We start from the raw sequence: 26,617 nt of genomic DNA on the forward strand, positions 1-26,617 counted from the left end.
CTGAGCCTACAATAAAGCAAGGCTTGCTTCCTGCTTACACAGTAACAGTAGGAGCACATAAAAATCCATCTTTAAAACATGTACAATCTGCACACAAAAGATGATGGTAATCACTCCAGACACGTAGAAAAATAGGTCCATGAATGATAAAAAAAGCAATGAAACCTGATGGAGATTTATTAATGCACTACATAAGAGGTCTCAGCATGGCATTTCAGGGCCTCACTATAAGAAACATAATAATCAACAAGTAGACCAACAGACTTTATTATCTTATCATCTCACTGGCTGTTATAGTTGCAAGAACTTTATCAGGTATTTATCAGTTTCTTTATTCACTAATTACAGATAAATGTAACAAAACCTGCATGGTAGCTTCCAGTACCATTTTTTTGCTTTTAGTTTCTTTCATATATACTAAAATTAAGTACTTTATATTTTTAAATACAAAACCCCCTGTGAAATGTTTTCTGTTTTATATTAAGAATACAAATATTAAACACAAAATACAATTATCTAACAAGGTCAACCAGTCTAAAAGAGCCTTTTTGGGTTTTTTTCCCTTTTCTACTTTAAATAGGGAATTTTCTATTTAGTTTTGGAAAACAGACCACACAAACTGGCCCTGTTTTACAAAACGGCCTTGTGATAGGAATACAACTGCAAGAATCTCAGATGTCCCCCAAACAAGGATGAAGAAAGAATGAAAAAACCTTTCTTCCAGCAGCCCAAGTGCTGTAGCCTCGTGTAATTAATATCATATCCGTCAAGTGAGTAGGATCTCAATACAAAACTGCATGCAAAGTGCGGCTTTCAAAATTAGCATCAATAACATGAGTGCTAACCTAAAAGTACAAAGTTGTGAGAGGTTTTTTGCCGTAGTGATATTACGTGTTTTCAGGGATTAGCAGTATTAAGTAACATGGCTTCAGTTTGCTTTCTCATCAGCATTTTCTGATTAGTATAATATATTTTCAAACAAAATTTCACAGTCATGCCTGTCTTCCAGAAGAGTAAGGACGAGGATGTGGGGAACTACAGACAGGTCAGCCCCTCTTTGATCATTAGGAAAGTGATGGAACAAATAATCCTGGAAACCATTTCCAAACACAGGAAGGACAAGAAGGTGATGGGGAGGAGTAAGTATGGAGTTACAAAGATAAAATCATGCCTGATGAATTACAGACTTAGTTAAGCAGGCTTAAGTGATGGATTGAAAATTAGGTGAATGTATATCAATGAAGCTGGGATCAGCTGCATGAAGTCTAGCTGGAGGCCAGTCATTAACAGTGTACCTCAAGGGTATGCTAATAGTGGGGCAAATGCTGTTTATCCTGGATGATTAAAGACCTGGATGCTGAGACAATGTGTACCCTCAGCAAATTTGCAGATAATAAAAAACTGGGAGGAGTGGCTGATATCTCAGGTGCATGTGATGCCATTCAGAGGGACTTTGACAAGCTAGAGAAATACTGATAGAAAGCAAATAAAGTGCAGCCAAGTCCTGCCCCTGAGGAAGAATAATTCCATGCAAAAATACAAGTTGGAGTCTGACTGGCTGGACAGCAGTTTTTGGAAAAAGATCTGGGAGTACTGGTGGGCAACAAACTACCCATGCATACTTGCAGCAAAAAAACCCAACAACCAGGAAAAGCACTGCCAGAAGATAAAGGGAGAAGATCCCTTTCCTTCTACTCAGCACTGGCAAGACAATGTGGAATGCTGGGTCTAGCTCTAGATTCCCCAGCACAAGAGAGACATGGACATACTGGAGAAAGTCCAGCAAAGGGCCACAAAGATGATGAAGAAACTGGAGCACCTGATGTATAATGAGAGGCTGACAGCTGGGATTGTTCAGCCTGGAGAAGAGGAAGGCTTAGGTGGGAAACTTACCAATGCACAGAAATACCTGATGGGTAGATGTAATGAGAGGGATCTGGTCCCTTCTCAGAGATGCCCAGTGACAGGACAAGAAATGATGGGGATAAATTTAATTGCAAGGTGCATTCAAACATGCGAAAAAACTTTACTGTAAGGGTGTTCTACCTGTGGATCAGGTTGCCTAGAAAGGTTGGGGAGTTGCCATCCCTGAAGACCTTTAAATGTTCCTTCCAATCCAAAGCATTCTATGATTCTTAGTCACTTAATCTAACTCTAATGAATCGGTCTTTGAAATGCATAAAAAGGAGGGGAGCCGCTGTGTTCACTTTAATCCTAACTATTTAGGAAAATTTAATCTTCTGAAACAGTTTAATGTCACATTGCTGAATGCAGTGGAAATGACTAAACAGGTGATACAGATGTGGCCAAAAGAAGAGACATCAGACTCCCCTAGTGCTACAAATGAAAGAAACACAAAAATCAAGGCTGCCTACCATCCACAGCTGTTTTATAGATAAAAGAATACCAAATGAAAAATGTGCAATGATGAGATTAATCTGACAGAAGTCTGGTTTTCCAAAAAGTAGGCGTCTAAACTAAAACAATTTTCATGCAGTCAACAGAGAGAAAAGCATCTCCAAGACTAGCTTGCTCTTCCTCCTTTGTACACTGTCTTGATCCCTGCAGACACCTAAAGAACCTCACTGAGGAAGCTCATGTGGTTAGTGTAGATGAGATAACTAAATTTCATTGACTAAATTGAATGAGATTAACCTGGACTGTAACATCTGCCAGACACATAAATGTAAATTCTCTATCTTTTGCTAGAATAATGATTATTTTTTTAACATTAACTTTATAGGGAAATTCAAATAAAATTGTATATATGCATCTATAGCAAACATAGCAAACATTCGCTGATCTGGTATAAGTAGCTATTCTTATTTTCTTAAAGGCAAGATACAGGCTCTAGGAATGCTTACTTCTTTTTCATGAAATGGAAAATACACAGATAGATACTTTTAAGAGTATTGATACACATAATGTGCATTATTGTAAAAAAACCCCAAACCTCTCATAAGTATAAAGTCAGACGTGCAGACTTCACAATTTCCCATGAACATTTTTTTCATCGCAGCATAATACTTCGAAGTATAATAACTGAAGCATAAAAAAAAAAAAAGTCAACAAGCTGCTTCCTTTTCCAGTAAGTAGAATTTTAAGCATAAGGTTACTTAGCCACTAGGTTTTTGACCTATACATCTGTTCTAAGAATAAATTCAACAGAAAAATTTGATTGCAGGTTATTCCTAGAGCAGAGTTTGGAAACACACATAAGTAGTCTTAATTTTCATTAAGAAACAGAATTAGTGCCCTGTCTTTATTTCAGTCTTATTAAGAATGACAGAAATGTCTTTCTCAGCTACTGTTCTAAATATTTAGAGGATGAAAAACACTTTTTGAACCTAGTATTAGCAAAAAATTTATTCTTCCAAATACTGTTAGGAAGTGTTCTTTTGAAAAATGAGGGGAGAAATGTTAATTGTGGCTCTCATGATTCAGTCAGGTAAGCAACTTCAAAACAGATGTAATATTTTATTATTTTTTTAAATCATTGACTGTATAAGAAACCTGAAGATGTAAAAGCCTTGTAGATTATATGTCAACTCGGGGATGAATGGAACAGCAGGGTGAGCAGCTAGCTAATACTTTTGTGCTTTATTCTTTCCAGTAATATCCCTGTTGCCACTAGATATCAACAGAGGACAAAAAAAAAACCTTTTTTATTTGTTCCTTCTTTTTTTCTTTTCTTCTGCAGGGATTGTCACCACTAAAGCATACTCCACCTCTGCACAATACAATAGACTTCTCTCAAAAGTGTGATTGGCTGATAGAAGTGAAAAACTTTGTAGCTGAAATGCTCATGAGTATACTTTCAATTGTTGTTTATGTTCCTGAATATTTACTTTCGAAGAACAGATTGCATGTGCTGTCCTTGCATGCTCAATGAGTAGAAAGTAATCTAATGTCATCCTTCTTTATTTTATGGACATTACAGACAACAGCATTCAAACCTGAAAATTTGGCCCTTTGCAATGCTAAATGAAACTTTACCTTATGACTACAAAATCATAAATGGGGATCTCCTAATCTAATTCAGAGTTAAAATCTCTACACTAACAAACTTCACTTTGGAGACAGGTATATCTAGTATGTGACAAAACATACCTGTCTTAAACCTTCATCTTAATCAGGTGATAGCTTATCATGCTGAAGGAGTGGAAAAGGGAAATCTTACAAGAAAGCAGGAAGATGGCAGGAAGCACTGTAGATACGAGCACTGTAGATACCATTGTGTGAGAGGTGGCATCTCTAAAGAAAGTGGAAGGAAGCACAAGTTGCATTGAACACTTGACAGCAAGCACTTTAACCATAGGAGCTGCATTGTGACTGCAAACTTTAAATCAGAGTTTACGGTTGGTCAGGACTGAATCTAAATTTCATTGTGTCTAAGATGTTAGCCTTGAAAAATGAACGTGTACTTTGCCTACTTCTGATTTTGATGATGGCAACTTAAGGTACAGAAAGCTTAATTTTGGTTATAATTGATGTATCAAGAATAGGTTTCTTCAGAAACAACTGAGATTGTTTTATATCTGGAGGCAAAGGGAAGGAATACGTTCACTAGGCAATGAATTGCTTTTATCAGTGATTACAGAAAAAATGGTTATACTTGTTTTTATCACGTCTTTCATGGTTACAGTGATGTGATCCATCTTTAACATGTGGCCTTCAGCCCACAGGGAATGTCAAATGATACTAAACACTCCCATTCATCTGACCAACAGCGACTTTAAGGGGTCTGTCCAGTCTTTTTGTTAAACACTCTTTTTGATGACTTCACATTGGACTTTGATTTAAGTTTAAACCAAAACCCCACATTCTTTCAAGGGGCTCATTATTCTGGACTGAGCGTATTTAAAACCGCTTAAAGCTCCAGTTCAGCTGGCTAGCCAATAGTCCTCAGACCTAGCAGATTTTTTTCTTCCTGAAAGTAAAGCCTGCCTGTGCAGGAAACACAGCTTGCTTGGGAGCTAGTCTGAATTTCTGAAATGAACTCCCCCAGGAATAAAGAACCATCACAAATCTTCCAGTTTGAGTCAGAGTATACACCTTTGATTTCTCTTTAACAAACATGTAACATACACATTTCAAAAAGCCCCAAAACTGCTAGGTTACACTGCACACACAATTCTGCCCCAAGGAGCGGATGAAAGAAAGAACATTTTGTGACAGATGCTAATCGTGTTTGTTCATGTACTTGTGATAAGTATTTGGATACTACAGGATACTACTGAAAGGGGGTGGGGGGAAGCACAGTAACAACCAACACAGAAGAGAATAGCCACACTATCACTTCTGTCCCGACATGTCCTGCAGGACTGCCTCACTGTCCTAGTGCAATGCTCTGTGCTTTATCAGGAACACATCTTCTTTGCCATCTCCGCAAGCTCACATCTTAAGTAAATGAAGTTGACAGTTTATCCATCAAACTAACGTCATAAACTTAACGTTACAATAATGTTGTAATGTTAATGTTAAATTTGATTCTCAATGAACAAAAAATCTGAATGTGAAATAATACTGACAGCACAGAGCGCTATCAATAAACTCAGTCTTAAACATAAAGTTCCACAAATCTCTACATGTGCTTTTTATCAGGCATCTGTGGTCTTCAAGCTCTCTTTCCTAGTCCAGAATACATTTCTATAGGTTTCTTAATTCGTCCGTACTTATTTCAAGTCAGCTGAATACCATATTGTTCATCTGTTCAGATGTAAATCCTTTTAATGCTCTTGATGGGTTTCAAAATCATGTAATCTTTAAAACTTTCAGATACCCATCTCTATTTAATGGCAGATTATTGCATTAATCCTCCACCAGAAAACTGATCCTAAAATGCAGTCTCCATTCTCCACTTTAACTTGCCCTATGCTGACAGTTGCATGATTGTACCACAAGCAACATCTGTGTATTCCTTATCCAACTGCGGACACAAAATAAGGGAAGGAAAGAGACCAGTTGACTTGATTTGATTGATGAGTGAAACTAAATACAGTGTGCAAATACTGTGTGTCTTGCAAAATAGTCATGGAGCCATTTTACATACTGAACAAACTGACAAAAAAACTTTATGCTGGATGCTTTATTGTGTCACATATGTTTTCATTTAACAAAGCATCTGTCATGACTGACCTTGTAATCTTATCATACTTCTCAAAGCGACAGCTTCAACAGCAACAACCCACATTTTAAAGAGATTTGTTAGTGATATTTCTACATTCAGGACTAAAGTCTTTACTAAATAATCAACTCAGGCACAAAAATAAGTGTGGACTTTGCAAAACTTCAGTAATGATGTCAAAATTGGTATCTAATAATCATAATTAAGTCCCTGCAAAAAATTACAGAGGGATTATGACAGAAACCATTGCTTTTTATACATGGAAAAGAATTATCACCAGTAGGTTATTATCAAGCAGCCTAAAAGAGCGGAGAAAGAGCACCATGAAAGCAATGAATGGCAAGTAATTAGTAAGATCATGGTTTATTGCAACATTAATTCAAGCAGTGATCTCTACTACTACAATGCTCTTTCACAGCTGATACTTTCCTCCTACTTTGCCTCTTATTGCTAAATTGTCCTTAATGCAACACTAGCCTTAGCCTGTTTCCAGATTGCCTCAGATAACAAAAGCAGTACACAACAGTCACCTGGCTACTGTGGGCTGGATACCCTTTAAGTCCTTGCCCTCTTGCGAAGGGAATGACTGGCACTACAGAGCAGGAGTACAAAATGAACATGGAGAGAAGGTGGCTTCTGCCTGCCCTCCTCAGTGCTAGCAAAGCTGGCCAGACAAGCATTCATGCCAGAAAGCTGCTGGAGGGGTTTCTCTCTTTCTCTGAGCCAGAATCTTTCTGGCAGCTCTCCATGGGCCCTGCTGCTTTCCGTGGGACTTGTCATGGAGAAATGTCAGTAAGCAGAATGCTGCATGCTCCAAGGGCAAATGAATTCAGATGCTGTAGGCAGGTCCTGAATTACTACAGACAGGTGGAACTTCCACAGCAGATGTAGCTACATGTCAAAAGTCTGAAGGGGTTCTTGTGTTCAAGTAAACTCTGGTGAGAATCAATATAATTCCTGTTTTATAAGGCTATGATGCAAAATGCAGATTATTTAACATTGCATCTGCACTTCTGGTTTCAGGGCACTAAAGTAACATTCCAGTATACCTGTATTTATCAGACAGGGGCAGCTGGGAATCCTGAGAGAAGAGCAAACGGTAAGCTAGAGATTTTGGTGTCCAGTCAGTCTTGGATGGGGTAATACTGTAAAATACTGGAGTAAACTTAAGAAGGAGATTAGCTATATCAATGCAGCTATTTAAATTGTTATACTTAGTTTTTTTTATACAATGCAGTCAGACATTCCCTAAAGAAATTAATAAGACAATATTAGAAGCTAATATACTTTGGCTGCTTGTTTCTGCTCCTTTGCTGGAGGCTGTCATTCCTCTAGCAATGCAAATGAATAGAACTCATGAGCCTCTCTCATCTGCTCTAGCACAAATTAACCATCCTAGTTTAAACCCTCTTCATCAGCAAGTTAAGGTAACTCAGTTGGCATTATGCTGAAGCAGAGAAAGACAGTGTTTTGTTGTCTCTTCTGTGAGGCTGCAGTCTTTAGCAGAGGTTTAGTAATTAACAGCTGAAGGACTTTGATATCTTAAACCACCACAGCTGCTTCTGTGATGACTGTCTATGAAAGCCTCAGTGTTAACTTACTGAGATGCGTACATGGGGAAGGTCATATATAGGCTAACTGCTACAGCGTGCTTACAGATTTCAGAAAAAAGAAATACCATATTGATGTGATTCAGATGCCTAAGCAATGGCTTCTAGTGCAATTTAAGATGGCTATGGAAACCAGATGTCAGTGCAGGCTTGCAGGTGTGATTTGGGACCTATGGAAAACTTGCACTGTTGTGAAGGGGCAGTTAGAGGCCAGAAGGCTACCTCATGGTTCTACCCTACTCGCACTATTGCAAGACATGTACATTTAGGCTAATCATTCTTAAAACATTTTTCTTGATTAGAAGGATGGGGAACATGGTTTTAAAGTTAAAAATTCAGGAAAGGATTTTTTCCTTTTAAATCCTTCTTTTTCTCTGATGAGATCAATGGTAAATTTCCTGTTGCTATTCAGCAAGGAGAAAATTAGGTTAACACTGGATGCTTTTGTAGATCATACCCTTCCATTCTGGAACACAACATACAAGCTGGATTCTGCAGCTATGTGTGTATAGAATACCTGCAGCCCTCCCTACAAGACAGTAGTGAGCCCTTACACTACTGAGTAGAGTCATTGCTATTTCCTAATACCCACAGGCATCGTTGTTACCTTCCTCTGTTGAAAACAGTCTTTCAAGCACTTCTTATGCACTGCCATCAGAGCTCAAGGAGAATCAGTTCATTGGAAAGGTGTCTCAGCAAGTGGCACTTCCATACAAAGACTTATACTTTGAACCACTTTGTTAGCCTACATGTGCTGCCAGCCAGAAAAAACACACTCAAGTGCTGCAATGTAGTGTCTGCTGCTCATGAGCTGGCAAGAATGTGGAGGATTAGGGAAGGGTGTTGCATGGTTTCTGGACAAAGAGGCTGTCTTGTGATGACATCTACTGGCTAACCAGAAAGGCACTAACCCACCTGTAGGCAAGCTCATTCCAACATTTTCCATTCTTGAACATTTTAGGTACATGATGCATCTAACCTCAGAAAAAGGAGGCTAAACCAGCAAAGAAAATAAAGGTCCATTGAGAAACCCTACCTCTGCTGCTAATGCTTATTCTGACCATGTATCTTGCCTTCTCCTATAGAAGACAAATGCAAAATAGATACATTTGCTGATTTGTATTTCAAATGTGTTGTAGGTTACAATTTCCTTACTGTAGCATTTTCCCAGCTTTTATTTTTTTCGGTTCCTACCTCCTCTTCTGTAAGCATGAACCCTTTCTAAAGTGTCTGCTATTGCCCCCTTCATGAATGCTTTCATATTAACCTCCATCTCCAAACTGACCAACACATACAAGCCAAACCGTTCTCTTATCTAATAGCTTTAGAAAAGTACACTTACGCTTCTTTTTCTTCCAAGTTTTCATCTGCTAAATTATTTAGACACCCCTATCACAGTCTAGCCAGTCTTCCCTCCAACTGACTTCCAAACTTTTCACCTCAGTTCCCAGCATGTGTTTCATAGCACCCACTTCCTACCAGCACTGTGACCTAAAGACCCATAAAGCTGATTCATTCAAAATGTCATCAGAATACCTGTCCTCGTGCAACTCCAGCACAAAACCTGCTTCTTGCCACCACAACCCAGTTCCTTGCAGCACACATGTTCTCTCTTACCAGTTCAACACTGAAAGAGCACAGCCTGCTCTCAGTCTTGGCACAGACATGGTGCAAGACCTGGCTCAGTTCAGTGTCTACTGTACAAGGATTCAGAAAGACAGTACACCTCTGGCCAGCTACCCATTCTTGAAGAGTGTGCTGGAGCATAAGATATAAACTCCTCTTCATCCTGTTCTCTGTGAATTCAGCAGGGATGATACACTGCAAAGGAGGTGGAATACAAATTCTCAGTACTTTTCCTTAAGTTCACTATCTATAGCGTGAGCTAAAAAGGTTGTTCATAGCCTTCCTTCTAGCATTTTAACTGCAGCAGAAGGAACTCAGAAATAATAACAAGGAGAGTAAGGAAGTGAAAAAGGTTATACAGATAGGATGCGAAGAAAACCAAGTCTTGCTTTGCCAATCAAGCTGTGCAAAGTGTAAAATACAGACAAATTACATAAGGGAAAAGGCTAAGATTTTTCAAATGCCCTCATTTCTACTTATCTTGGAGTTTGTTAACTTCAGAGGAGCAACATAACAAAGTAATTCAAAGGATCAATCAAACACCCTTTTTAAAATACACATATTAAACCTTCCAAAAGCATAATTCCTTACAGTTGTAAGATCATTTTCTCCCTTGACATAGCATTCATATTATAATTGAATTCACAGCATTCAAGTCAGTTTAAGCTAAGTAAAAATGGACAAAACCAAAGGCGTTCTAGAATGACTCCCCAGGACAAAGGCATTGTGTTAGTAGCTGATGAGCTTCACAAAATAGAATTAGGATGGACTCTCCTGCCAAGGCAGCCAGCTTAAGGTAAAAGCACTAACCTGCCAAATTTAGTAGATTTTGTACATAGGCAAGACTCAAACTAAAGGCAACTCCAGAGTCCTAACTTGCAGGAAAAGTATTTAAACATTCTGGTATACCTGTAGATAATAACATTCAGAAGATTACATCTCTCCCACAGACACATGTTCATTTATTGAAAGTCCTTTAACATCTTTTGCTCACATCATAAACACTAACATTAAAGATTCAGTCCACTAACTAATCAATAGTCCTGCTTTTCAACAATGACCTTTTAAAGGCTTGAACATAAAAGGTATTTCAAACTATGTCACATGAACAGAAGCATTGCCAGAAGCCAGCTATTACTCTGGAAGCACCCTTCAGTGGTCATTCAGTTGGTTTGTGTAGTTTCTTTCTTCTTTTCTTCCCCCTAGGTAGGACCAATTATTGGACACAGATCTGAAAGCACACAGGCAGCTCTCTCTGAGGTCAGGAAACAACTACTTAATGTATCCTGCTTTCAACTTGCTAATGAATGGCTAACTCCTAGGTTAAAAATTATCTTTCAAGGTTTATGTATGTTACGCCAGAAAGGGCCGGGGGGGGGGGGGGGGGGGGGGCGAAGTGAATTAAAAGCACTGCTTGTTGTATGTTTAACCTACATTCACCAGAATAAATGTGTGAAATGGTGGTAATCACAAAATATCTGTCAGCTTGCTAACAAATATTTTTTGATGCTTACGCTAATGCCATCACCTAGGAAAAAAAAAAGTATTAATGTTAATGTAGCTCCTAAGAGGATTTAAATATAATTTTTATTACAAAGCCAAGAAGCTTTCATGTAATTTCTTATTCAGTGCTTTACAAGATTCATTCCACATTTCTGACTGAGAAAAAAGGTGGCAATGCTCAGGTTTTAAAAATCAGGTGATTATCTCCTTCATTTTACCTAGTTGTCTAAAAATCTGCCCCAAATGCAGTAAATATCCCATACCAGATTCTGAACGCAGCAAAGTGCTTTAAGTGTAAGGTTCCCTTTTCCAGTGGCCACAGACATATACACCAAATAAAACAAACTATGGGGAGCAGGAAAGACAATACAAAAGTATATTTTTAATGTGCCAAATGTGTTGGAAAACCAACACAATCTCTTATACTGCAGCCTCACTTTAGGAAGCTGTTGGGAGCTTTCTAGCTATTCAGGGAAGTGTCACTTCAGTGTGAACCTGTACTTGGAACACCTGCAGTACCATGCCCTGGCTCTTTTTCTGTGTCACAGCACCATGTCCCAGAGGTGAGCTGTAAACAAGGACTAAATTTCACTTGTTTTGTCAGAGCAGTAGAGAGGTTGTTATGTTACATAGTCACAAGGATACAACCTACAAGTGAGGCATGGTCAACAAAGCCCTGCTAAAATGTATGTTCTCCAGTAACAGGTTAGTGACACAACCCAGCTTTTATCATGGGACTTGGCATGTCCCATCAAGATACATGACACAGCCCACTGGCAAACAGGGTATTAGGCTGTGAGTCGGCACCATGAGCGCTTCACATACCTTGGAGGCTTGCAGGTATTAACTCTCTGCCAGTTCCCCAAACCACTCCTGGATTCCAAATAAAATGAGAATTCCTTTGCCAGTAATAAACCGCACAGACGTGTTCATTGCAGTCCTTAAGAGTTCCACCAAACAAATCAAACATGTATTTCCAATGCAGTTCCTCAGGGCAGTCCTGTGCAGGAGTACAAAGGTGATGTTTCCCTGGCTCAGTGCCATGTGTGCTCCCCTCCAGATTCAGTAAAGCACTGTTCTGCAGATTTCCTACACACAGCTCACCCCATTTCAGTCACCTTTTCTGAACCCCTCTGTGTACAGCTCATGTTTGTCATGGCCACCTCCATTTCCCCTGCTAGCTAACAAATTGCAGCTTTCCAGCCTGCAGCCCATCATATCAGTTCTCATCTGGTTTTCTTTCTATAGCCCATATCAGTATTGGCAAGTCTTATGATTTTTATGTATACAAATTTATAATACAAGTCCAAGACACTGAAGACATGGTATAGCAGCCTAGTCAGAATGTAAGTCACAGCACTGCAAGCAGCCTGAAGAAAATTATGCTAAATTTTACAATCATTACTTTTGGTGGGGGTTTTCCCCCCACTGGATTACATCGGATTGAATAATCAATTCCACATACCTAACAAGTCCAAGAAAATCTCAAAAGGCTAATCTTTTATCCATGTAAATATGGTTTGCACACATGCTATCAGTCTCTATCTGTGATGTACTTATTAACAATAATCTAAACCCCAAGTAATTTTATTCTTGGATACATCAGAATGTTCTAGGATATATATTTTTTACGGTGAGAACAAAGGTAGAAATCTGCAGTATAAACATCATGTTTCAGTTCCTTAAGGGTAAGATTCATCTCATCCCAAAACAGATATTTAAAATTAAAATAAATCTAAGTTAGATTAAATAAATCCCTTTCATGAAAGACAGTTTAAATATGTTGTAGGCTAAATAAGGACAACAAAAAGGAGACAGAATTTTTTTTTTCCTAACAAGAGCTGCAAGAGAGACTAAGGGTTATACCGAAGATTACCAGCCAGCTGAGACATGACTGAGAAGCTGTATAGAGATTTCAGTCTCAGCCTGGTCTAGTGTCTTACTTCAACCCCTTATTTGCTCCTCAAGCACAGTAAACAAAGATGTTCTGAAATGAAAACAGAAGGAGGTGAGAAGAGTGTTTTACAACAAAATATTTGTATAAGAGTCTCTGTAACCACACTGAAGGGACTTGAGAAGAAATTTATTTCTCAGGGTAAGTTATTTTAATTCCATTTTTTTAAAGTAGGATCAGTTTTCTATTAAAATGAAAAAAATGGATTTTTAAACACCTCCTTAAGCAGGTCATTGAAAAAATCTTATCCTACAAAGGACACCGTTGTGACAAAAGACCAGTCTGCTGATATTTGTCTCACCAGCAAAAAAATCAGATCTTGTAAAGTTTTAAGACTTAGGACTGGGTATAACCAGTGTTGTCTCTCTTGTAAATTTGTGCAGTTCTAGAAATACAGAATTACACATAACTGTATTATCCAGGGTTAAGGTTAAGGGGCCTGGGAAAACCCAGAAAATGGAAAAATAATAACAAGGGAATTATGAGACATGCTGGGGAGGATGATGTGCAGATAGGCAAGCAACTCTGTAGGGCATCAGGTCACGTTTAGCACGGGGTGGAAGCAATTAGTTCAGCCCGCAAATAACTGAGTTTGCTTATATAATTAATCCTAAATTCCTCTCTGAAGTTCTCCCTTACCAGATAAAAATTTCAAAACATCTGAATGACTCAGGAGCCACTGCTTTTTGGTGAAACTTCAAATGCATCTCCAGCACAAAGTGACTAGAACAGTACCATGATCTCCAGTTATACAGCAAGGTGTCACTTCCACTTTACGAGACAGAGGTGACAAGCCCAGCAGAGATGACTGCTTCAGTGGCAGAATTCAAGTGACATGAAGACAAAAAAATAATTTATCTTTATAGGACAATGAAGAACTCTATCTGTCTTGCAAGGGGTTGTGCTATTCCGAGGTTTTATGCCTACTTTCACAGTTAATTTCCCCCTGTTCAATTTCTGAATTTCAGTGCAGTACTTCTAATTTCAACATTTTATTTGCTAGCAAAACTTTCTGGGCTTTCTTTCTCTAGTTGTTCATTACATGGACATGAGATGAGAAAAGACTCAAGATTTTATGCTAAATATTCATGAATTATCATAACTTCTTCTAATCTCATAAAACCAAAAGCATCTAAATGGCCAAGTGTTTAACAGCACCACACATCTCCATTGCAGCAGCTTCTCTTCCTCCTGCCATGCAGAGATGTGGAAGCACAAAGCACTCATTTTCTTTGCTTGCTTGGAAGCAGCCTAAATGATGACAACAATACTTTCCTAACCCTCTGTAATGGCCATAGAAATCAGTATGCAATTGCCCTTACGATTGCATAACAAAAGCTCTAGGCCTCAGGCTCAGTGACTGCAGGGTATGCCAAAGAACACAGCTTCCAGAAGAGCAAACACATCCCAAACCCCAACTCCATTTGGAACACCTGTTTTACTTGAAGATAACAATCTGATCAGTCACCCCTTCTGGCAGACCAGTGCAAACTAGCATTCATGGCAGATTCTCAAAAAGCTTCAGTTAGATCTGTTTCCTTATGGACACTTTCTAATTATCATGGTTTATTTGTTTCAGGGGTGCCTAATACTGTAATCACTTGGTAAAGCACAAACAGGACAGGCTGGGAAACTGATCTGCTTAAGCAGCCATCCATTTGAATATATACAAAGCCTAAATCTGTTCAGAAAGAGGTATGTGGCTGAACAGGAATAGCCAAGAACAGGGGCAGTGCGAGACTGGTCAGTATAAGACTGGTCAGAATATCAGCATTGCACGTTGCGTTACTCAGCTCCCCGTTTCAGTCTGCAGTCACTGCTTCATGCAGTATTTGTCTCCACCTTGCTGCATCTTCACCCACTATGTGATCATCTCCCTAAAATTTACCTCCTGAGGCTCTTGTATGACTGAGTTTCTAGGTCTTCCTGGCTAGAGCAGTCATTGGAGTGTGTTGAGTGCTGGCACAGCTGGAATGGACAGACAGAGGAGCACACTCCTGTGTAAGCCAAGAAACACCACTTCAACATCAGTTTGTTCAGACTCCCACAGCTTCAGAAAAAACACCACCCCAGAGCAGCTCAGTTCAGTAAGGCCATAAGAACCTATATCTGTTCTTCAGAAAATCCATCTGCAAACTCAGCTCTGGCAGTCTCAGTGTGGATGGCTACATGCTGTGAGTTGACTGCAGCCCTGCAATATGAACACTCACAGGCAAACCTCAATCCCTTGCATGCTGAGATCAACTCTTGGACTTAGGTCACAGCTGCAGTGGTAACGTACCTTCAGGGACTCCTAATGGCCAGTCTGCACTTCAACAAATCTTCCAGTCATTGACTTCATGGAAACCCCCCTAGTTTCATTAATAAAGGACTTCCTGATACACCGAACAAACACATAACAGAAGGGATTCAGGTCCTCCTAGATTCTTACAGTGTGTGACATATTTCTGATGATGAAAGTAGAAGGCAAAGGATATTCTCAGTAACACATTAGATAGATTTGCTTCAAAGACCCCACAGAAACACATTTTTCCTTTTAAAGGCAAACTGTCAAGAATATATTTCTGCCTGAGCTCAGAGATATCTCATTAAAACACATATGGAGAAAAAAAAGACACATATAAAAAGTAACCAAATCATAAAGAGTGAGATTCCACCCTGATATTCCAAACTAACCCCCTATTTTTAAAGAAAAGAGAAGAGAACGCTCAGTTTAGCACACAATGTAAGTTATGGAAGAGAAATGTGTATATAGAACTTAAAGCTCCAGCTGGCAGAGAATGAGCAGCACAAAAAGAGAAATTACACAGAAATCCTCAAATCAGATTCACTTCCCATTTTGATTACTGTAATTCGGTAGACTTCCTAAATCACGACCTTTTCTTCTGCAGTGCCACAGAAAGCACATGCAATTTCAAGGAAATTTCATTCTATTACTTAGATTAATTTCCTAACAGTATAAAACCCCCATTTTTTTCTAAGTGGTTTCTGGATGTTTGGCACCTTCCTTTCAGTCTCTCTTTATTTCCCTATTAATATCCTTCTTTGTTCTTTCTCTACAGCTGCTCAAAACTGAAAGTCAAGATTTTTCACATGCACAGTTGCATCTATACCAATACATCTTCGCATTTTCTCCAAACCACCAGCTCAAAGTTCTCTGATGTTGCATGTTACTCCGTCCTGTACTCCACCTTCATCTTCACAATTTTACCTGGCAATCACCATGTCCAAATTTCAATTCTATCTCAAGAATGCATTCCATGATTGCTTACATGTTAGCATGTGAGATATATTTTCATATATTCTTTATTTGATATGACAGATATAGGTAATACAAATATTTCTATAATAAAAATAACTACTAGCACTGTAATGCTCATGATATTATCCTTTAAAGCAATATTTCTTGAAAGTACAAAAGTCTGACTGCATCTACATCAAGACTAGAGACCAAAGGCAGACATGAGAGCAATCCATTCATCAGTGAACTGAACTCATTTTACTTTGTTACAACTACATATTTTTTAAAATCCAGTTAAAAAACTGAATCTTTCTGTGTATGTTTATTAAAACACAGGATTGTTTCCCATAGCATATTATTGATGATCTGTATTGTAATAATACACAAATGTCCATAATTGCCATGAAAAATACAGAAACAGTACAATTAAAGGGTGGTGGATTCAGTGACAATTAGACTGTCAATGTGTTGTTTTACATCTGTGTACAATCAAGACAGGCTTCTAGGCAGCAAATACTAACTTGGACATGCCAGACACTCCAACATGTACTTCAAATGAGCAGTGAATAAAGGTTATTAATTAATTGCATGATATTGTATATTCTGATACAAATCTTGACCTCATGACCATATCTGACAGGCAAGCCCTGGCAAATCTTGCCATAGCAGCTTTAAGACACTACCCCCTACATCTGTCTGCCCCCTTCCTACATTACTGGCAGACATCTAGCAGTTACTGAAACAGAGTATGTGTCCTGCCCCTAAACTGCACATTCAGAGTTCAGCATCTTAGCTGCACTAAAAAGAGTTACTAACATAAGCATATCACTCTGCTGACCCTGTAAAATGGCAGCTACCTCTGGCAAGAGTGGGATTTGAGTAACATATTAAGCCATAAAATACAGTCAAAACTTGTGGGTTTTTTAATGTGGTCGTTACTCCAGCAATCTTCCCACTATCTTCAGGAACAGTTTAGGGACAAATAGCGACAGCAAGCTTAGATACATTTGATTAAAGGCAAAAATGTTAGCTTTTAACCAGAAAAGAGGTTACCTAAGAAAATAATGTCCAGATCCTTGCCCTCACAAGAGTTCCTTTGCCTTGCTCATGTCCCAGTCAGTCCACTGGAGCAGAATGCTCCCATGCTGCAGAGGAACACCAGTTTCTACATAATACCCTATCCTGAGCACAGAGAAAGCGAGGGTGGCCCCATCCATCAACAGTTCCCAACTCTGGAACCATAAATTGGCATCATCCACTGCAATCCAAATATGCAACTGTAGCACATACAGATACAGGACATCTAGCTTTAAAGTAGTTAGTTTATATATATATATATATATGTGTGTGTGTGTGTGTGTATATATATATATTTATATGTATATATACATATATGGCAGTGACAATGCAGAACTCAGCATGAACAACTGCTCCTAAGACTGTAGACTGCGGACTGCTTTAATACCTGGTCCAGATGGTAAAGTCAGTTCAGGTTATCTCTCTACAGTCATTATTCCACCTTGCAATTAGCCTGCTGTGATTTACACACAGCATCCATCATGAATAGAGGCTTTAGGTGTCCTTTGATGCAGCCCAGAATCACTGTGAATGTTCAAAATAGTTTAGAAGTCAGCTTACCATATCACCTTCTCCAGAAGTGCAAAAAGATTGAATTTTGTTTCCATGCAAAAATAACCTGGTTAACTGCAACACTGATATAATATACTCTGAAGCAGAGTATATTGACATCAAAATCATCTCTGTTAAGCCATAAAATAGCTCATTATTACACTATTTGGGAAATGAGAAACACCTTGTCACTGATGTGTATGAAAATGTAAAGTGATTTGCTCTACAGTATGAGATCATGTTAGATTAAAAAATATTGCAACACCAAGCACAAAACACAAACAGGAAATCTGGCATGCACCTGCATGCACTGTCTCTAAGCAGAGGCATCTTCAGAAAGAAATCTCTGGAGGCAACATTTTCTTTGTTACGCAAAAGGGATAGTAAAATGTCAGAGTAAGTTGGCATCTCTACAGACACTGCATGTCTTAACAAACATGCTGCAGTTTCTTGTTTTAGTATAGAAACATCTCTGGATTTTTCCCAGTAGTGTCAGAGACAGTAATGGACAGTTACTGACTGAAAAGAAGGTCACACAAGCACAGAGTTTGTGCAAAATGAGACTACTTAGAATGTCTTTATCAATCAATTTCCTTGCTGATCAAATTCTTCACTTTAAAATAAACAATATATTTCAATAAATGTAATATCATTTCCCTTAATTCAGTTGATCTGGATCTCTGCGACAGGAGTAAACCCGCACCCCACGCCACCCCACCCCGTGGGGCTGTTTTCACAGCCTAACTTGGGCAGCAAAGTTAAGGTGCCTTGGTTAGGAGACCCATCTCCCTAACTTTCCTTGAAGTACCTGCAAGGAGAGAAAGGGCTTTTCATCACAAATTCAGGACAGATGCTGAGTACTTTCATCTGCTTTCAAACAAGCCCTTATTTCCTGGGCACAGGCCTACGAATATGGGCTCCTGACGTCATCCCCAGCACTAGAAGGCTACTGATTCAGTACCAGGTAGTAGGTTACTTGGCCTTGACATGCACAATACCAGTAATTACTTACACACTGTTTCAAAGCAATTGAGCACAGGTATGCATTCTGGATTTCAGAAGACCTTTTCTCTTAAAATGATAGAGATGCACCTTTTATTTTTTAAAGAAGGAGAAACAAAACCAATGAACCAGGTTTTTTTAAAAAAACTGTGATGTAGTTTTCCAGTAGCCTTTACTCAAACACTGAAGTGTTTGCCTGATGACTTGGTTCATCACTCCCTGTACCTTTTGACATCTCGAAAGATACTATCTCAATGATGTATTCATTGCATGGGCACCATATTCAACCTGTTAATCAAATAGCTGATGTAAGGGATGCCATTTAATATGGTAGAACACAAGACATAGCCAGCTGGATCATTCCATTGCACAAGTTTTATAGGATTATAATGCCAAAACATACAGCTGCACGAGCCAGCATTCCAGTAATCAAACCACATGTCTCCTACAACAGGCAAACCACCACCTTGTGTCATGTACTTAAGATGTTTGATCCACTTTTTGTTAAGTGATGTTCCTTCCACAAGAGTAATTAAGTTATATTTTCATCACTTGTTACCTCAATTCCAAGCTAAATCCATCACAAACACTGACACAACATTCTAAAGAAAATCAGATATTTCCTTTATTGAACAATTAAAATTATTTCAACATTTAATAAAAGTGATTAGAATATTATGAACTGGAAGATATAAAACTTATTCTAGTTTATAATGTGTGCAATGCTATACATAACCATTGAACCACACTTACCTTATGTACACATTAAGATTTTTTTCTCATAAATATCACAAACATGTATGTAATTTTCCACCTTATTCTTTATTTGTCATTATTTTCTTCTTTTTATTTTTTATGTTATTATTAAAAATATACAATCTTTTATGGCATATTCAAACATGCAAGAAAAATTTACCTTGGTACTAATGGAGATGTCATGCTGGAATGACATTTTACAAACTAAATGCACTCATCATTTTATAAACCATCTTTGTTCAGCTGTTAAGACACCAGTCAGTGAAATCCATAACAAAACTTTTATAACAGTATCTACAGAGTTGTTTATTCATCTAACTATTAAACCTTCACAGCCTGAGGAGCCCAAGGGTGTGGTAGCAAGATGGCCTTAAACTGATTAATTATGGGATGCTGTAGGTAGGGTGAATCCATGCCTTTGTGTGTGGCTGCATCACCGCTAGTGCCAGAACAGAGGACATGTACAGCCAGATGCAAAGAGGAGGTGGGACTTCCCCTTTGGTAGGCAGCACAATTCCAGGTTGCCTCAAGCAGTCTGTGAAGGGTAGCTAAACAACTGAGCTGAACCAACCCAACAGCTCAAAGCCCTCAACTGGGGAAACCCCATTTCTCTCTCACCTCCTCCAGTCCCCCCCATTCCTAGCTATGGGGCCTCCCTGCTGCTCATCACTGCCTGTCTGGTAAACCAACCCAACATCCTACTACTCACTTTGCCTAAAAAGCTGCTGGCTTTCTGCCAGGACAGTTAGTTCAATCAATTTAGCATGCTATAAACTGGTGTAAGATGAGATAGGAAAGGATGAGGGAGGAAGAGGGGCTCTCTTTTGGCAGCAGCAGCAAGTAATTAAGTCAATTTGACTGTATCATTGAACCACATTTTAAGGGAGGAACCCAACTGCTCTAAACTCTGTAAATAGATGATGGAGTGAATCAAGAAACTCCAGAGGGCTACTTGTCCTGCATAAGACCTGAAATGCCTTCTAGAGGCATCGACATCTCCTAAATAAAGCTCTGGAGGCATCACTTATAAGTGTTAAGAGCTAGGTGGCATGGATTATGGATTCTGTCTCCCTCTCTTACTCCCCTCAGCCAAACAGCATCTGATTCATTAATCTAAATGAAAAATGAGGGATGGAATTCATTCCAGCTGTAAAGCACTACACTTTTATCATAGTTCATACACTTTCAAAATATCCTTTCATACCCCTTACACGATTATGTATTATCTGTCCCCCAGTTAAATGGAAAGAGAAATTAACACTTTCAAGCTTGCCTCCCAAGTCTGACTCTCCTAATTTTACCAGCCATTGTGGACAGCAATGTCCATGCTCCAGTATATGACTCACACCATACAAAGAGGGGAGAGAGAAAACAAGTTTGCAGCTGCTTACCATGAGCCAAGGTACTGCATGGTAATAAATCCTGTGAGCTGCTGATGCAGCCTTGTATGTGATTTCCCCACAATCCTACTATAAGATGTACTTTCTTCTTACAGTTGGTGGTTACTAACCATGCTCTATTTTCACGTTGAATATGGAAAACAGTTTCTAGCCCTAACTTAGCTATCAGTGATTCATGCTAATTTGGAAATGCTTCTTGCAGATCAAATTTGTAAGCTACTTATAGCCATGATAGTTTGAATACTTGAAATATTAGTCTTGCTTCTTCACAGCTGAATGAAGTAATGGGGAACTGAGATTTTTCTTACTGCCACAATACAAGCCTTGGGTTTATCTAGATTGATACAGGATAGTATGAACATCAACAGCATCCTGGGCTGCATTAGGATGACCTGCCAGCTAGCTGAAGTAGGTGATCCTTCCCTTCTACTCAGCACTGGTGAGACACACACAGTGCGGGGCCCAGTTCTGAGCTTTCCAATACAAAGAGAGACATGGACATACTGGAGCAAGTCCAGCAAAGGGCCACAAAGATGATTAAGGAACTGGAGCACAAAACACACAAGGATAGATTGAGATAGCTGGGATTGTTCAGCTTGGAGAAGGCTCAGGTGGGAAACTTAGCAAACTATAAATACCTGATGGGAGGGTGTAATGAGAGGGAGGGAGACTCTTCTCAGAGGAGCCCAGTGACAAGACAAGAAACAATGGGGGCAAATTTAATTACAAGGTACATTCAAACATGAGAAAAAACTTCTTTACTGTGAGGGCGTTCAAGCACTGGATCAGATTGTCTGGAGAAGCTGTGGAGTCTCCATCCTTGGAGATACTAAAAAATTGACGGGGCTCATTCCTGGCCAACCAGCTCTAGTTGGGGCTGCTCTGCACAGGGGTATTGGACTATATGATCTCCAGAGGTGCCTGCAAACCATTGTTGTTCTGTTGTTTTATGGCTTGCGTACAATCACATACCAAGTGTGAAGAATTAGGAATAAAATCCATTTTAACAATTCCATCTCAAAGCCATCCTTTCTCCACTTAGAGGCATAAAAAGACTAGGAAAGTACTAGATTCTCTTCTAATCATATTATTCATTTGTAGTAAAAGCTGAGACTATTCATTGTAAACATAATGTCTCTGTTTCCTTAACTTCACAGATAATAGATTCACCGCATTTCTTGTAGGCACATGGGTATAAACATACATGATCAGGACACTCTATGCTCACACAAATATAGCTAAATATGTATAAAGAAGTGTTTGCAGTGTTTTAGTTTCAATTTTGCAATCTTCTGTGCTCAAATCCCTATTTTCTCTAATCATTTGGTATATTAAAAGGATTATATAAAGTAGATAACAATTTTACTTGCATGCCTAAGTGTTTTATTTTATCTCAGTCACAACTTCTTGGTATTTCACTCCACCAAAAGTTTGTCTCTGTATTCTTTGACAACTATTTAGATAAAAGAAATGGCCACTATGAATGAATTTACAGTGAAGAAAAAGATAACACAATCTTACTTCTATAAATTCCATCAACTTACTAAAACTGTTCTCAGTGTCTACTGCATATGTTGCAATAATTACGTATATAGAGAAATAAAGAGGAATCACGACCATCTCCAAGCACCAGAAAAGGCAAAATGCCGAACTTGAATTTTGTTTTTATGAATAACACATATTTAAACTTTAAACAAATGCACTGAAATCAGTTTGTAAAAAGATTAGGTAGGAGTAATATAGAAGACACATTAGATTAACTGTACAGCCCTCAGCCTTTGATAAATTTTGATAAACAGACACTTCTGATATGCTCTGAAATTCAGAGCACACCATAATAAAAACACCATGAAGGTGAAAAGAATTGCAAAGTTTTCTTAGCTAGAGAAAGATTATAGAATTTTACAGAAGCCTCAGCATATGCAATTTTAATTTACCCAGTGTCAAAATCAGACAAGCCTGCAAATCTACTTTTAGCTTCATTTCATTTTATCCCTCTTTTAAAATAGGTTTTCAATTATTGGGCCAATCTTTTTTTTTTTTTTTTTATGTGATTCACACCTGAATTTCTCCACAATATTAATTTCAGCAAAGGAAACTCTATGTGGGACTTATGGAACTGTATGCATAGAACCAGCCTTTTTTCTAACTTCCACCAATGACCAAGAAGTACCATGACATCATGGAGCATTTTTCAGTTTACATCTTTTTTATTAACAACAACAACAAAAAATGTATCCTAGATCATTAGGTTTATTTTATGTTCCTTATGAATTCTAACCTTTTAAAAGCATTCAATGACTTCACTATAAAATCTGTAAAACAGTGTTGTTCTCATAAATGTAATATTTTTTTTATTTCTCCTTGCATAAAGCAAAGCAGTATGTAAGGATCTCTAGTAAACCTTCTCAACAATTACTGTTCTTTACAGCCACCATCTTCTTTTGTTGTCTCTTTCATAAAATAAGCATCTCAATGACAGTCCACAGTGATGTTCAGGAGCTATATATTTTTCAGAAACTCAGCTACTCGGGTGAACAGCTCCACTGCACATCCAGGCATCCTGTAGATTTATTCCATGGGGGGCACTGTGGTGTTACAGTCCTCTATCCTTGATCAGGACCTGTTCAGAATAAGGTGCACCCTGATGATGAGGCAGGTTCCTCCCTATGGTGCTCAACAAGGTCTCACACTCACATGGTATAAGAACATGGACACAAGGCATCTGTAAGTGAACAATACCAGCTATCATGGGTGTTCACTTTGGGTTTTTTTTGGGCCTCCTGGTTTCCTCCAGGTCTAACACCTCTGGGTTCTGTCATTTGTAAACATTTGTAAAGATGACCCCTTGCTGCTCACTTGCACTGTTTACCACAAACTCCTTATGAAAGAAATTGCAGCATCCTCATCACAAAAATCCTGTTAACGACAATTAAAAGCTAATCTCTACTAAATTTTACTGTTGTCTAGCCCACATCTAAAGCAGAAAAACATCTATTCTCACTGATGTACAAGAATTTCTTAGCTACTGTAACAACTGTTTGGGAAGGGCTTTGAGGAAGACTGATTTTCATACAGCTGATTTGGATTTCTAACAAATTCACTATCTTTTCTAATATCAGAAGTATCCTAGTGGATTAAGGAATTTCTGCTTATTAGTATTAACACAATATAAAAATATTCAAAGTTTTAAATACTCTATTTTTAACTACTGATTCAACCATAATATATATAACGAGTCTTACCAGTCATTGTCCTCCAGATAACACACACAACAGCAATATGCCTTTCTGTTACCAAAGGACAGTTTTAAATTTTAGCAGCCTCTAGGTTATTTTCTGCTGATTTAAGTAAGTGCCTACACTGTAGGGAAGCTCAGTCACTTCTTTTCTTAATTCTTTTTTTTTTTTTTTTCCAAATATTAATTTAACAGTACAATTAATGTGGATTGCGTCTTCAGTGATGTCTTTGTTTCAGTACTTTTCTTGTTATGGGTTGATTTTTGATAGATTATATAAAGGAAATGTCACAGTAAATAAAGATCACCCAGACTGTGCTTCCCTTTCACTTTTGCCTTCTGCATCTTTTTTTAACACTTCAGAATTCCTCACTCTAAATGAGAATTTAACTTAAGGCTAGCATCTAGATCCCCAGACATCTAAAGCACAGAATTATGCATGCAAAGGTAGTGTATTTTTTGTGGTTACTGTCAGCAGGGTATATCTGTGTATACTGTATATACTGCATATACTGCAGCAAAAGTACTGTATATTTGAGTTGGAGAAAACCCCATTCAAATTAATTATTTAGTTACAAATGTACATATTTTTTTAAAAACTACACAATGTTGCAACATAGGAAGGAAAAACCTGGAGGGGGGGAAAGGATCCAGGTCCTTTAGTCACACCTTTGATAAAGAAAAACAAGTGCCTGGAACTAGACCCTAAATCAATACAAGTTAAAGATGGTGAGTTAATTTCCAAGAGGTTAATTGAAACAGTACAAACTAGAACTCCTCAAGGATACACACCTTTATACACCTAGACAACAGAATTACAAAATTAGTATTTCACAGCGTCTGTGACCAAGAGCACTGACTGATCATTAATGCATTAGTAGGCCAGTTGATAAATACTGTTACACTAGCTAGGATACTATTGAAGGCGATAAGGTCGCATTGGTATCAGTGTAATCAGATACTGAACATTAGAAGGCACAGACACAAATATTCAGTAAAGGAAAATTACTAAGGAAATTCTATTACACTCCAAGAGGAGCATACACTGGTTTGAGCAAGTACTTCAAATATTTTAAAACAGATGTTCCCAACTATATATATTCCTTACCCTTCTACAAACTTTTTATCCAAATTCAGATATTTTAGAAACTGCTTCAAAACATTATTTTTTGCAACCTGCACCCATAAATAAAATTGATGAGAAGTGGGATTCATCTTCATCTTTAGATGCCTAATTTTTTTCTAGTTATACCAGGTCCCCCCTACCATAAATGGAGAAATAATAAAGCACCCCAGGGGAAAAATGTCAGCTACTCTTAGTTTGTCTCTTAGACTGAGATGAATCACATTTATTTAATCAGATTAACAACTACATTAACTAGAAAAGCATTCCCAAAATTACCATTAGATTTTGAACCATACAGTTGGACACCTTTGTTAAACCACATGACTCCCATCCTTTCTGTTTTCTTTCTGAATTTGAAAGAGCAAAATTTGGCTGTACGTTGATGAGAAGAATTTTGTTATGATGTAATAAATGAGCAGAGTACTAAAATATATTGCCTCTTAGAGCTTCCATTTAAAAAAAAAACTAAACAACCACCACCTGCCCAGGGAAGTATGTTACAAGTCCCCTCCAAACTTGTATTAGGCCAAATCTTATTAATAGAAGACATATCTACAAAGCAAAGGTAAGATACTAGTATATGATAGTGTACCTGTGCCAGACTGATCTAGCTGGCACCCAAACATTAGCAATTAAAGAATTGCAATGTGGGTTTTAGCATTGTTTGTCATTTATTTAGCATGTATATCCAGAACATATAGAGAGTTTGTGCTTAGATTGACATACGCTAGAATGCATGCCGTGGCTTCTGCTACTCTAAGCTATGCAGCTAGCTTGAAGTAAAGCAAATATGTTAGCACGTACAATTAATCATACCTTTGTTCCTCCTGTATATCCTATTCAATGCCATTTAGCGCACAGGCTTGTATTTTGGAATGGAGCTGAACAACACTGCCCAAAGGGCAATGTATTTATGGAGGGGAAAAGAAGTGATTCTTTTAGCTTAGTAAGGAATAAGCCAAGGACTACTAAATTGTGCAATAAGTAATTAAAGGATTTTAAAAGAAGACCAGAGTAAGAGCTACTTAAAATGAAAACAAACAAACAAACAAAAAACCAAACCCAAATATACATTTTTAATTTACTCATGGACACCACTTTGCACTGAAAGCCCACCCCAAATATTTCATTTTACTCTTAATCCTGAAACTTCTGTTTATCATCTTCTTCATGATCTCTTATCAACTCTACACTGGAAAGGCGAGTTAGGCCTGAGAACAATAGTTTCAGATAGTGTGAACAGTGAGAGTTAAAAGTTGACCTAAAAAGTATTCTGTACAAGCGTGACAGTATCTCCTGACTGTTTTCCTGCCCCCAAATAATTATTTTTCATAAAAATTGGAGTATTTCCTATGCAGAAGAAATGTGCATTTTTTATTGTATTTTAAAACTGACTGTTGCTTGA

At 38.2% G+C, this 26,617-nt stretch overlaps 1 protein-coding gene across 1 annotated transcript in view; it reads right to left on the reverse strand.

Moving 5' to 3' along the window:
- The window catches only part of FREM2 (FRAS1 related extracellular matrix 2), a 143,082-nt gene that overhangs the window by 87,448 nt on the left and 29,017 nt on the right, over positions 1-26,617 (reverse strand). The window lies entirely within an intron of this gene.

The sequence above is a fragment of the Falco peregrinus genome, chromosome 4, assembly GCF_023634155.1.
Source record: "Falco peregrinus isolate bFalPer1 chromosome 4, bFalPer1.pri, whole genome shotgun sequence".
In the NCBI taxonomy this organism is placed as follows: domain Eukaryota; kingdom Metazoa; phylum Chordata; class Aves; order Falconiformes; family Falconidae; genus Falco; species Falco peregrinus.